This window comes from Rosa rugosa, chromosome 5, assembly GCF_958449725.1.
Source record: "Rosa rugosa chromosome 5, drRosRugo1.1, whole genome shotgun sequence".
NCBI lineage: Eukaryota > Viridiplantae > Streptophyta > Magnoliopsida > Rosales > Rosaceae > Rosa > Rosa rugosa.
In genome coordinates, this window is record NC_084824.1 from 8,633,048 (window position 1) to 8,645,714 (window position 12,667).

At 37.5% G+C, this 12,667-nt stretch overlaps 1 pseudogene; it reads left to right on the forward strand.

The window, feature by feature from the left end:
* Positions 1 to 6,093: 6,093 nt before the first annotated feature.
* Positions 6,094 to 9,630, forward strand: LOC133711155 (beta-amyrin 28-monooxygenase-like; annotated as a pseudogene).
* The last annotated feature ends 3,037 nt before the right edge of the window (positions 9,631 to 12,667 follow it).

Below are 12,667 nucleotides of genomic sequence, written 5' to 3' on the forward strand. Positions count from 1 at the left end.
GTAACACAATTTGAATGAAATACCTCGAGAATTTTTATTGATAATCAAAATTCAATAATACATAAAGTTGTGATAATAACTGAATTGAAAATCACAACTATCAAAATTACAAGAACTCAGAAAATTACAAAACTTATAATTATTTGCTCTTAGCTAAATTAGGCTCCCACTGAACTTAAGAACCTGAACTAGGTAAAACACCAATGTTCTCGATATGTTTCTTGAAGGCTGCAACTGACAATGCCTTAGTGAATGGATCTGCAAGCTGAAAGTCTGTGCTTATACTCAATACTGAAATTTCACCATGCTTGACTCTCTCCCTCACACTGTAATACTTGAGGTCAATATGCTTTGAGTTATTTGACCTTTTACTGTTTTTACTGAAGAACACAGCTGCCTCATTGTCACAATAAATTACAAGAGCATCAAAAACTATATGACTTAAAATCTTAGTTTGCATCAAGAAATTTCTAATCCATAGCCCTTCACACATTCCTTACTATACTGCAATAAATTTTGCCTGCATTGTAGATGTTGTCACTAAGGTTTGCTTCATAGTTTTCCAAGCAACAGCCCCTCCTGCAAGCATAGAAACATATCCACAAGTCGACTTCTTGGAATCAGGATAATTTCCTGCAAAATCTGAGTCTGTATATCCTACTAGCTTCAACTGTTCCACTTGTCTATACACAAGCATGTGGTTTCTAGTCCTTTGCAAGTACCTGAGTATTTTCTTTCCAGCTACCCAGTGTTCATGACCTGGATTAGACTGAAATCTGGAGAGAATGCCAACTGCAAAAGATAAATCAGGTCTATTGCAGACCTGAGCATACATTAGGCTGCCAACAAGCCTTGCATAAGGCTTGGACTCCATATCCACCTTTTCTATTTCATTCTTTGGACTTTGTTTCTTAGTGAGCTTATCTCCTTTAGACATTGGAACCTCCCCTGATGCACAAGTCTCCATGCCAAATCTTTTCAGAATTTTAGCAATATAGTTTTGCTGGGATAAACCTAGCAAACCTTGTGCCCTATCTCTTATAATTTCTATTCCTAGTACATATGATGCTTCACCTAAATCCTTCATGTCAAAATTCTTTGACAGAAAAGCTTTGGTTTCTTTAAGTAGCTTTAAATTGCTACTGGCCAACAAAATGTCATCAACATAAAGTACCAGAAATATAAATTGGTTTCCAGATGTTTTGAGATAGACACACTCATCCACTAAATTTTCAGTGAATCCAAAAGAAGAAATTACAGAGTCAAACTTTTTATACCATTGTCTAGAAGCTTGTTTTAAACCATAAATGGATTTTCTTAGCTTGCAGACTAAGTCTTCTGTTCCTGGTTCTATAAACCCTTCAGGCTGCTTCATGTAAATAACCTCATCGAGTTCTCCATTTAAGAAGGCTGTCTTGACATCCATCTGGTGTAGTTCCATATCAAACTGAGCTACAAGTGCCATAATGATCCTAAAGGAATCTTTGGTTGAAACTGGGGAAAAAGTTTCAGTAAAATCAATACCCTCTTTCTGTGTGAAACCCTTGGCAACTAACCTAGCTTTGTGTCTCTCAATGTTCCCATTTGCATCTCTCTTGGTTTTAAATACCCACTTGCAGCCTATAGCCTTTTGTTTGGGGTCAGGTTTCACTAAATCCCAAACTGCATTGTGGTTCATGGACTCAATCTCAGCTTCCATAGCTTGTTTCCACTCACTTGACTGACTGCTTTCAATAGCTTGATTGAAAGTGACTGGATCATTGTCATCTGCAAGATCAATTTCAACTTCATGTTCTTGCAAATAAACAATATAGTCAGAATCTTCCCCCCCATAAGTTGGTTTCCTTGCTCTATTAGACCTTCTTAATTGGGGATTTTGAATTTGGTGTGGTCCTGCAGGCTGATCTTGAGGTTCTATAGGCTGTGGTTGATCAGGTAAGGGCTCAGGATTAGCTTGATCATCTGCAAAATGCATTTCTTGATCAACAAGTTGATCTTGTGCACTTTGAGTTTCTGGAACACTAATGGCTGCTTGTGTATCATGAATTATAGGCAATATTCCACAATTTCTTCAAATTCTGAAGATAAATCCTCAAGACTTGTGTTGTGAATTTTCTCGTCCAAGAATTTGACTTGATGTGTTTCAAAAATTCTTGGTGAGTGTTGAGCTGCATAAAGCTTATAACCCTTAGATTTTCCAGGGTAGCCTATAAAATGGCAGCTTACTGTTTTAGGATCAAGTTTGTTAATGTTTGGATTGTAGATTCTAGCTTCTGCAGGGCAGCCCCACACATGACAATGGTGGAGGCTAGGCTTTCTGCCACACCATAACTCAAAAGCAGTTTTCTCTATAGCTTTACTAGGTGTTCTATTGCAAACATAGTTTGCAGTCCTTAAAGCCTCACCCCATAAAAACCTAGGTAGGCCTGTTGTGCACATCATGCTCCTGACCATATTCAAAAGTGTCCTATTCTTTCTCTCAGCCACACCATTTTGCTGAGGATTATATGGTGTGGTATATTGAGCCTTAATGCCTTGTTCTTGCAGAAACAAGGCAAAAGGACCCTTTTGTTGTCCACTTTCTGTGTATTTTCCATAAAATTCACCACCTCTATCTGATCTAACAGTTTTGATTTTCTTCTCTAGTTGTTTTTCTACTTCAGCCTTAAATATTTGAAAGGCTTTAAGTGCTTGAGATTTTTCTGAAAGTAGATAAACATAACAATATCTAGAAAAGTCATCGATGAAGGTTATGAAATACACATTGCCACAGATTGTTTGAGTTCTAAATGGACCACAAATGTCAGTATGTATGAGCTCTAAAATTGCTTGGCTTCTATATGCAGTCTTTTTCCTTAAGTTAGTTATTTTTCCCTTAAAACATTCAACACGTACAATCTTGTAAATCAGAAAAGTCAAGTTCATTCAAGATATTGTTTTTAACCAAAATTTTCAATCTCTCTTTTGATATATGGCCAAGTCTTCTATGCCACAAATATGCAGATTTTTCATTGCATTCAGTTCTTTTAACACCAGTTAAAGTGTTACTCGATGTGTTATTATTTTCAACAAGAGAAATTTCTTGTTGACTGTGTGAACAATTTAACTGTAGATAATCATTCAATATAACACCAGAACCAATTTGAATTGAATCTTTAGAAATAATAATTTCATTATTGTCAATAAGAAGTCTACATCTAGATTTAACCAAAAGAGAAACTGAAATTAAATTCCTTCTCATGGAAGGTACATAATAAACATTATCCAAAACTAACAACTTTCCTAGACCAAGATCTAATTTTAAGGTTCCAATAGCTTTGACTGCCACTCTCATGCCATTGCCTACACACAGGTTCACTTCATCACTTCTTGGGACTCTCTTCCTTATGAATCCCTGCAGAGAATTAGTAATATGTAAGGGGCTTCCTGAATCAATCCACCAAGTTTTTGGTTCAACATTAACTAAATTAATTTCTAAAGAAAACAGTGAGTTAGAAAAATTACCCTTTTTGATCAACCAATTCTTAAAGCCTGTGCAATCTTTCTTCATGTGCCCTACTTTCTTACAGAAATAGCACTTGAACCTAAATGGTTTGTTGGCTTTAGCTGCTCCCGAGGTAGATCCTTTGTAGATGGTTTTGGTAGGCTTAAGCTTAGACTGGTTCTGGTATTTCTTCTTAGGCTTTTCAACAAGGTTAACTGAGGTACTTGGCTCTTTCTCTTTTCTCATTCTGTCTTCCTCATCCACACATATGGCAATCAGCTCCTTAAGACTCCATTTTTCCTTTTGGGCATTGTAGCTAGTCCTGAGTTGGCTAAAACTGTTTGGCAAGGAATGCAGTGCAGCATGCACTACATGATCATCAGTGACCCCCATGTTGAGGTCCCTAAGCTGAGCATTAATCTCAATTAGCTTCATGATATGCTCTCTCACTTTCCCTGTACCAGTGTACTTAAGCTCGTTAAATTCCTTTGCCAATCTAGCTGCCTCAGCCTTATCACTTTCTCTGTACATGTCATGGATGGCATACAGGTAATCCATGGCTAGATCAGGTTCTTCTATGCTACCTCTAACTGTGTCTGACATAGTAGTCCTAATCACATTCTTTGCCATCTTGTTAGCCTTATGCCACTCTTTATAGTACTTCTTTTCTTCATCTGAACTTTCACTAGTAAGCTTCTCAGGTTCATCCTCAGTTAAGCAAAGGTCCATGTTCTGGTTCATGGCTAGGTAAAAATCTACTTGGTTTCTCCACTTCTTGTAGTTATAACCAGTTAGGAGCTGAATGGTGTTCAAGGTCACAGTAGGGATTCCTAAAGAGCAAAAAACAAAATAAAGTTTTGTGAGTTTTCTAACTGTAAAGTTCTTAAAATTTTAAGTTTTATGTTTTTTGTAACTTCAAGCAATATCAAAACCAAAACAATGCTAACAGAAAACAAAAAACACAAGCAATGTCACACATCAATAGCCCTTTAACCAAAATAAATATCATGCAACACTTTTAAGCAGAAGACATAATATTCTGAAGGTTCCAAATCAATAAGCCATATCTGTTGAAAACAAGTTATCCAAAGAAAACAAATCACATCTTTAGACAGAAATTTGTATTCTAAGTATCCATATTTGAAAACAACAGTTATGCATATTGCTATTTGCATTCTAAAATCATACTGTACTACTTCTTTGGAAGAAAAATTATATGCATAGTTTTAAAACACAAGATACAATTTTTCAGGTTTGTTAACTCAAAACTTCCAGCAAGAATTAATGAAGAATGCTTTGTGCAATATGTTCATTCAAACCCACAGAAAACACAAAACAAAACGAGCTTGAAAACTTATTTTCTATCCGGATTTGATAATCCTTATAAGAAACTAAGCTCTTTGTACCTGCAGAAAATTTTAACAATGCCTAAAATTTTGGGAGATTTCTGCATACATTGTTATACCAAAACACAGATACAAAACTCAAAAATTCATCTCAAACATGCATATCAGTTCACAAGCAGAAGCAACACAGATATGCAAACACAAAACCAATTTCACAAGGCACAGAAACATCCAAGAAATTTAAATTTCATCCGGTCACCATCTACTCTAGCCTATGTGCACGCCGGGAATGCTACTAGGGTTCTTGTGCTCATCAATCAACAAAACAAATTGAATCGAAACTGAATTTTTCTGTAAAAACCTGATCTTTGCAATTTTCCCAATTTTGCTGCAAGAAACTTTCGCGGAAGCATGAATTCAGTAACAGAAGGCAGCAAAAATCCTTATTGGCATCTTAATCGAGCAACACAGGGGTCTTGAATCCCTACAAGATGAGTTCATCTTGTGCGTCTCCGTTTTTGAATACCCAGAACCAATCCCCACTTCATGTGACCGTTGTGATAGCGGTCACTTTCTTTAGTTTCTGAAGGAGGTTTTGGGTCGGGTCTGGGCTCGGATCAGCATGTGTTGTCGTGTGGGCCAAAAGGGTTTTCTGAAGGTGGCCAAAACGTGGCCTGTTTATTGCAAAGCAAATTTTTTTTTTTTTTTTTTTGTTTGAAAACCTAAAACGATTTTTTACATCGAAAATAAATTTGAAGAACAATTTGTGAGCCTAAGCTCTGATACCAATTGTAAAACTAATTTACAAACAAGCTCACACATTACATGTTCATTATTGACTTTATACATACCATTGACGTCATAAGTAGAAGCCATTGCTGCAGCTGTAAAACAAGGATGAAGACGAGGTCGAAGTCTTCTGCTATTCACCAACTTAAGCTTCTGAATGGGCAGAACACTATGCTTGTAAAACAGTGGTGATAACAGGGTCCCTAACCTCTTATTTATACAAGTACTAGTCCTAAGAATCCTCCCATAAAGGTTTTCCTTAAGGATCAAGTCTTGTATCTAAGAATCCTAATGCATCACAGTTTAGGACTTTCTTGTAGTCCAAATAATGGATTCCTAATCCAATGTTAAATACACTATCACATTAGATATCTAGGTTGATTCTTTTCCATATCCATGTTGTATACGATTTAATGTTTTGATGGTTTCCTAGTTACTATAGGATAACTTGTGATGAGTCCACTTTTGATCTAACATGCTCTCCTCTTTTTTGCTTTCAAGTACTCAAAATCCAATTCCAAAACCAACTTTCCTCCGGGAAGTTTTGGATGGCCAATTATTGGTGAGACCTTCTCATTCATCAATGAAACGCAGCAAAGATTTGTGTGGGACAGAATGAAAAGATACTCCCCAAAACTCTTCAAAACCAACATCTTCGGCGAGCCAACAGTAGTGTTTTGTGGCATTCCCGGTCACAAATTTATCGCTTCCAACGAGGAAAAACTTTTTTTGGCATGGCGTCCACACTCCATGCAGAAGCTCTTCCGCTCTTCCTATCAAAAACCTGCTTCCCAGGCCACCATACCACGAGCCGATGCAGTCCAAATCTATCGTGCCCCGGGTTTTCTTAAACTTGAAGCTCTGGTTCGGTACATAGAAACCATGGATTCTTTGGTTCAGGACCACTTGAAGCTTCACTGGGATGGCAAAAGCACAGTTGAGGTATACCACCTCGCTCAGCTACTTGTGATGACTCTATCTGCTCGCTTCTTCACCGAACTCCAAAACAACCAAGGCCGCACCGAAAAGTTTACCGAATTGATGAATATCATAACTTCAGGGCTGCACACTGTTCCTTTGAGTGTTCCACACTACTAGAAAAATAACAACACACACGGATTTACTGTTAATGTCTAAAAGTTCGGCGGTAGCTGAACCTTTGATAACGCTGATCCGGTGGGCGGATCGATACTTAGTGTTCTCAGAGCCTCCGTTGCCTGTCAAGTAAAATACAAAGGGGCGTCAGAGGGAGACCGCGCTGGGCGGTCTTCAACTCTCCGATGCCTAAGTTAGTCAATGTATTTATGTTGACAGAGTAACAGTAGGTAAAGTATTGAATGCGTAATTAATGAGGAGAGAGGAGAGGACCTTTTATAGGTGAGGCAGAGGTTGATCTTCTCTTTGTTTTCGATGTGGGACTGATATGCTTCAGTTCCCAGTTTCAGAAGCTTCTGACGCCATCTTGGCGCGGCGCGTGGCGGCGCGTCGTCGCCGATCTGGAGGTGGTCCGACGTTGGGGCTGTAGCCCGCCTGGCGGTGTGTCTGCATGTCATTCCTTTGGTTGGAATTAGTACCTTTGGCGGTACAATGAGCGTAGCCCATTAGAGCTAATTATGCTTGCAAATGTACATGTATGTACATTTACAGTTGTTAAAAGCCACAGAAATCCGTGTGAAATAGAAATACTAACAGAAATCCGTGTGAAATGAGCATAATTGGGCCCACAATAATTTATACAATAACAATATCAATGGAAATCCGTGTGAATAAACAACAGTAACAGATATCTATGTAAAAACTAAAACCTTTTCACACGGTTATCTGTGTGAATATCAATTCACACTGATTTCTGTACGTATTATAAATAAGTTTATTGAGAAATCGTTAATTTTTTATGTTATGTGAATTATGAAGCGACGGATTTCCGTTACAATAAGTTATTGGTACAGATTTCTGTGTGAAATGAGTAACACACGAATATCCGTGTGAAATATTAACACGGAAATCCGTGTGAAAAAGTCTATTAGAGACAGAATTCCGTCCAAACAATTGAATGACAATTCACTATAAGAAAATGCGCTTTTACTGTAGCAAAATAACAACACACACGGATTTACTGTAGTTAAAAGCCACAGAAATCCGTGTGAAATATAGAAATACTAACAGAAATCCTTGTGAAATGAGCATAATTGGGCCCACAATAATTTATACAATAACAATATCATTCCGTGTGCATAAACAACAGTAACAGATATCTGTGTAAAAACTAAAACATTTGCACACGGATATCTATGTGAAAATCAATTCACACTGATTTCTGTACGTATTGTTAATTATTTTATTTCGAAATCGTTAATTTTTTATGTTATGTGATTTATGGAGGGACGAATTTCCGTTACAATAAGTTTTTGGTACAGATTTCTGTGTGAAATGAATATCACACGAATATCTGTGTGACATGTTAACACCGAAATCCGTGTGAATAAATAACAGTAACAGATGTCTGTGTAAAAACTAAAACCTTTTCACATTGATATCCGTGTGAAAAGAACAATTAGCTACAAAATTCCGTGTGAAAAAGTATAGGTGTACATAAGGTTGACCACTTATTTGATATCGAAATAACGGCAGATTGAGTTAATTTTTTTACACAATACCTATTAATACACTATAAATAGATGGGTAATGTCAAATTTATTAATTTTCAATTTTGATTTTTTGGTTCGCACAAAATTCTTATATGTCTACTAATGTGGTATAACTAGTTTATCAGTTGTAAAGAAAAGTATACCTTCCATGAGCAACAATGTGGAGTAAATAGACTTTATCAAAATCGACCGTTGGATGTTGTCATGATTAGAATAAATAGTTATGGTCAAAATTTCAGCTATTTTTGTTATCGTTTAGGCCAGGAACCACCTTCTACCGCGCAATAAAAGCGGCTGATGCTATGAGGAGGGAGGTTCTTTTGTTGATCAAGGATAAGAAAGCAGCAATGTCTAGTGAAGTCCAAATGCACGATATCATGTCTTTCATGTTGTTTAACGCAGATCCCACCGGTCGTTTCGTACCGGAGAATGAAGTTGCTGACAAAATTATGGGTTTGATGGCCGGTGGATTCCACTCGCCTTCCATGGCTACAAGTTTTCTAATCAAGTATCTTGGAGAGAACCCTAAAATATGTGACAAAGTCCGAACAGGTAACTCAACTAATTTCTAGCTAGTTGTTAAATCTACAATATTAGGTAACCCGTAAATTAATGACCAGAGTTTGATGCGTCAACGCAGAACAATTAGAGATTACACGCTCAAAACAATCCGGTGAAGCACTTAATTGGGATGATATCCAGAAGATGAAATATTCTTGGGGTGTTGCACTTGAAGTTATGAGGTTGGTGCCACCTCTTCAAGGAACATTTAGAGAGGTCATTACCGACTTCACCTACGAAGGTTATACAATTCCAAAAGGGTGGAAGGTACATACGTTGACTATAATCTCGTATCCCTAATTTGATAATTATAAGCTAAAGATCAGGTGTTTATTTTGTGATGCTCTCTTTGTATGTACGTAGGTGTATTGGTCGGCTAGCAGCACAAATAAAGTCTCCGAGTATTTTCCAGCACCAGAAAAGTTCGATCCAACCAGGTTCGAGAATGGAAAAGCTCCCCCTGCTTACTCGAACATCCCATTTGGAAGCGGACCTCGAATTTGTCCAGGAAAATAATATGCTCGTATGCAACTCCTGTGTTCGCTTCATCACATTGTGACCAAATACAAATGGGAAGTGATAAATCCAAACGCTAAGATCGCAAGTGGTATGAATCCCGTTCCCGAAGAAGGCATTCACATTCGCCTCCAACCTTATTAGTCGGCGTATGCACGGTGAAAATGAGTTCCAACCAGGGGCGTATCTAGGATTCAAAAATGGGTTGGGCTAACTTGAAGTCTTGAATATGTTATGGAGAACTATTTGAAGGGAGTGAAAGGAGGAAAGATTAGATGAAATTGGAAGCTCAAGAGGAATGGACTGGATAATGATGAAACCGACGACATTTGCCTCAATTATCATCTATCAATATTCAATAGCCCATCACATAATAAAGTCTTTATCATTATTATAAAGATAGACGAACTGACGATAATATTCCAACCTTTCAATTGAAGCGGACCTCCACCCAACAACAGAGACAGACATGAATTCAGCACCTCATCTTCTTCTTCTTCAGCAATCTCTCCTGCCAATATCTTCCCTACAAAACCTAAAACCCACACTGAGATCAGAAACCCACTCCCGGCGCACGAAAATCCACACTAACTTACGCAACAGCTTGCGCCAAAACAACACAAAAAACAGGTGGAAGAAGCAAAAACCCAGGTGACTACCACGACACTCACAGTCAATTGCAAGTAAAACCCATCAAATTCAAAGCTCACAGTCAATTAATTGCAAGCAAAACCCATCAATGGGGCTTGGGAGAGATGAAATTAGAAGTACCTTTATGTGGGTAATCTGGAGCTAATCGGGTTGGAGGAACTGATGAACTCGGTTGGAGGAGCTGATATATTAGCAATACCTATACTTGGGGGTTTTTACTCTTCATTTTCGGTTGGCCAGCCCTAGGACTGGATACGCCCCTGCCTGGAACTCTGGAAGGCTGAAGCAAAATGGGGACAGCGCCACAGAGGTAGAAGGGGAGAGTCTGAGAGTCGACCTACAGCCCGCAAAGCATCAGTATATATATTTTTTATTTTATTTTATTGGGCTATACCCATACTTGGTCGATTTTGGCCCAAATTTTCCCTTGGGCTATAGCCCAAGTAGCCCTTGTCTTGGCTACGCCCTTGGTTCCAACCAGTTCTCAATAGACTCCAACCATATTATTGGGTTTATCTTTAAGAGTGGATTAGCAAATAAGCGTGAAGTACGCTCTCGTCTAGCAGATTCAGTGGATCTACATTTAAATATTTTCTACTAGTAGTCTCTATTACTTGTCAAGCTTCAGAGAGAGAGAGAGAGTGTAGGCAATAATGTTACATCTATACTATTATTAAGAGAAGAGGCTTTGTTAGCCAAAATCAAAAATTTTGACAGAAAAGACCTTAAGAGATTAAAATACTTTGAGAATTAATTAAATCACAAGGGTTATTACGACAATTACAAATTATATTTTTATTAATAAAAATAAACAAAATAAATCTCACAACACACTTTTCTCTCCCACTAACTTCTCTCTGCAATAACCGTTTTCTTTTTTATTTTCTGGAAAAAAAAAATTACTTGCACATACAGAGCATGTATGGAGGAAGGCTAGTATTATATATGCAAGAAGATATGTTATATATATAGGGCTGTCACTCGATCGGTTTGAATCAGTTATAAATCTTGCCAATTTTAAAATTAAAGCTTTCAGTTTCAAAATAGATCTACCTATTGATCATAAGCTGCAGTCACACCAGATCACTCCTCATGAAGGCAAAGAAAACGTGAATCACAGCTCCAGCCATTCTGTTACAGTCTCCTCTAGAAAACCATAGCAATTCTGTTATATCTTCTAGAATTATGTAAATGATTCTCTCCTAGTTTTCAGGAATTAAGTTATAGATATTTGTATATAAATACCATCAGTTGTAACAGATTTGTGGAAGGAATGAAAATATCTCTTTGAGCCTTCTCTCTCTTTCTCAATTCTCTCTAGTTTTTCATCATGGTATCACAAGCCTTTTAATTTGCTTCACAGCTTCCCTTTCTCTCTGAATCTTCATCTTCAACCTCTTGACCTCACCTGCAACTTTCTTCTCTACCATGGCCTCCACTGCTTCTTCACCTTCTTCTACTACTCAGCCTACTCCAAATCCTAGCCAAATCTTTCCTCTCACTTCAGCTTCCTCATCGAGGATGCAGGTTCAAAATCTAGGTCCCGTCATCCCTGTTTGACTCACTGAGACTAATGAAATTTTCATTTTTTTTTATGTCTCGATATTTCTGTTGGGTACCATGTAAATTTCTGGATATTTCGCGATATGTTCGAGATTTCGGGAATATTTGTTCTCCCTCCAATTACCCGCCACGTGGCCCTTATTTTTCTCATGATTAACTGCCACAGTGCCACGTGCTCCTTATTTGTCTCCCACTTATTTATACTTAAAAAATTCAAATAAAAAATGCAACTTGCGGTACAATAGGTTTCGAACCTTGTTTGGCTAAGAAGCACAACAGTGACTTAATATGATTCACATGCGTAACTTATATATAGAAATAGGTTTCTCTACGATGGTGAAAACTTTCTTTTTTTTTTTTTTTTTTTTTTTTTTTTTTTGAAATAAGGGCCGGTGCGGCTGCCCTCAAGCCTCCATAAATGAAACTGTCGAATACAAGGGGGGGACATTGAGCCTAAACCCCAGATTACAATAAGAACCTAGAGTACATCCTGAAAAGAGATCCAGTGACGACTCTACTAAACAAGTGTATTCAAAACCACACCAACTAGCAAAGAACTCGCTCCAGACGGTTCTATTTGCTTCCCAGCGGTGACACAACGAAGAGATAACTAGATCTGCAACTCTTATACAGCTAAGCATAATGGCTATTCTCACAGCTCTCCTATCACAACTCTTATGGTGAAAACTTTCTAATCAATAACGAATTTTTGAAATTTAAAAATATTTAGATTTACCTAATAGTTCAAAATTTACAACTATCTTTCAAAATTTGACTCTATAATTGAATGTGTATCGTATGATATGTACAAAGAGTCAAAAACTATATATAAGACATGATTGGATTCTGAGCCATCAAAAAAAAAAAAAAAAAAAGATGTTGCATATAGAATTGTGTCATGATTCCGTATATAATATTTCACCTTAAATTATTACAACTCACTATGTAATAATGTTTATTCAAGATTGATTATTTCCATTTCACGTTTTCACAAGAAGTATTTTTCTTTAAATCACCCTACTTTCTTTTCCTGTCGTTCGGCGGCGGTCAGAGGCAAGGAGCTAGGCAAGGCGGACTCCCGTGGTCTTTTCCTCTCGTCCGGCGGCGGT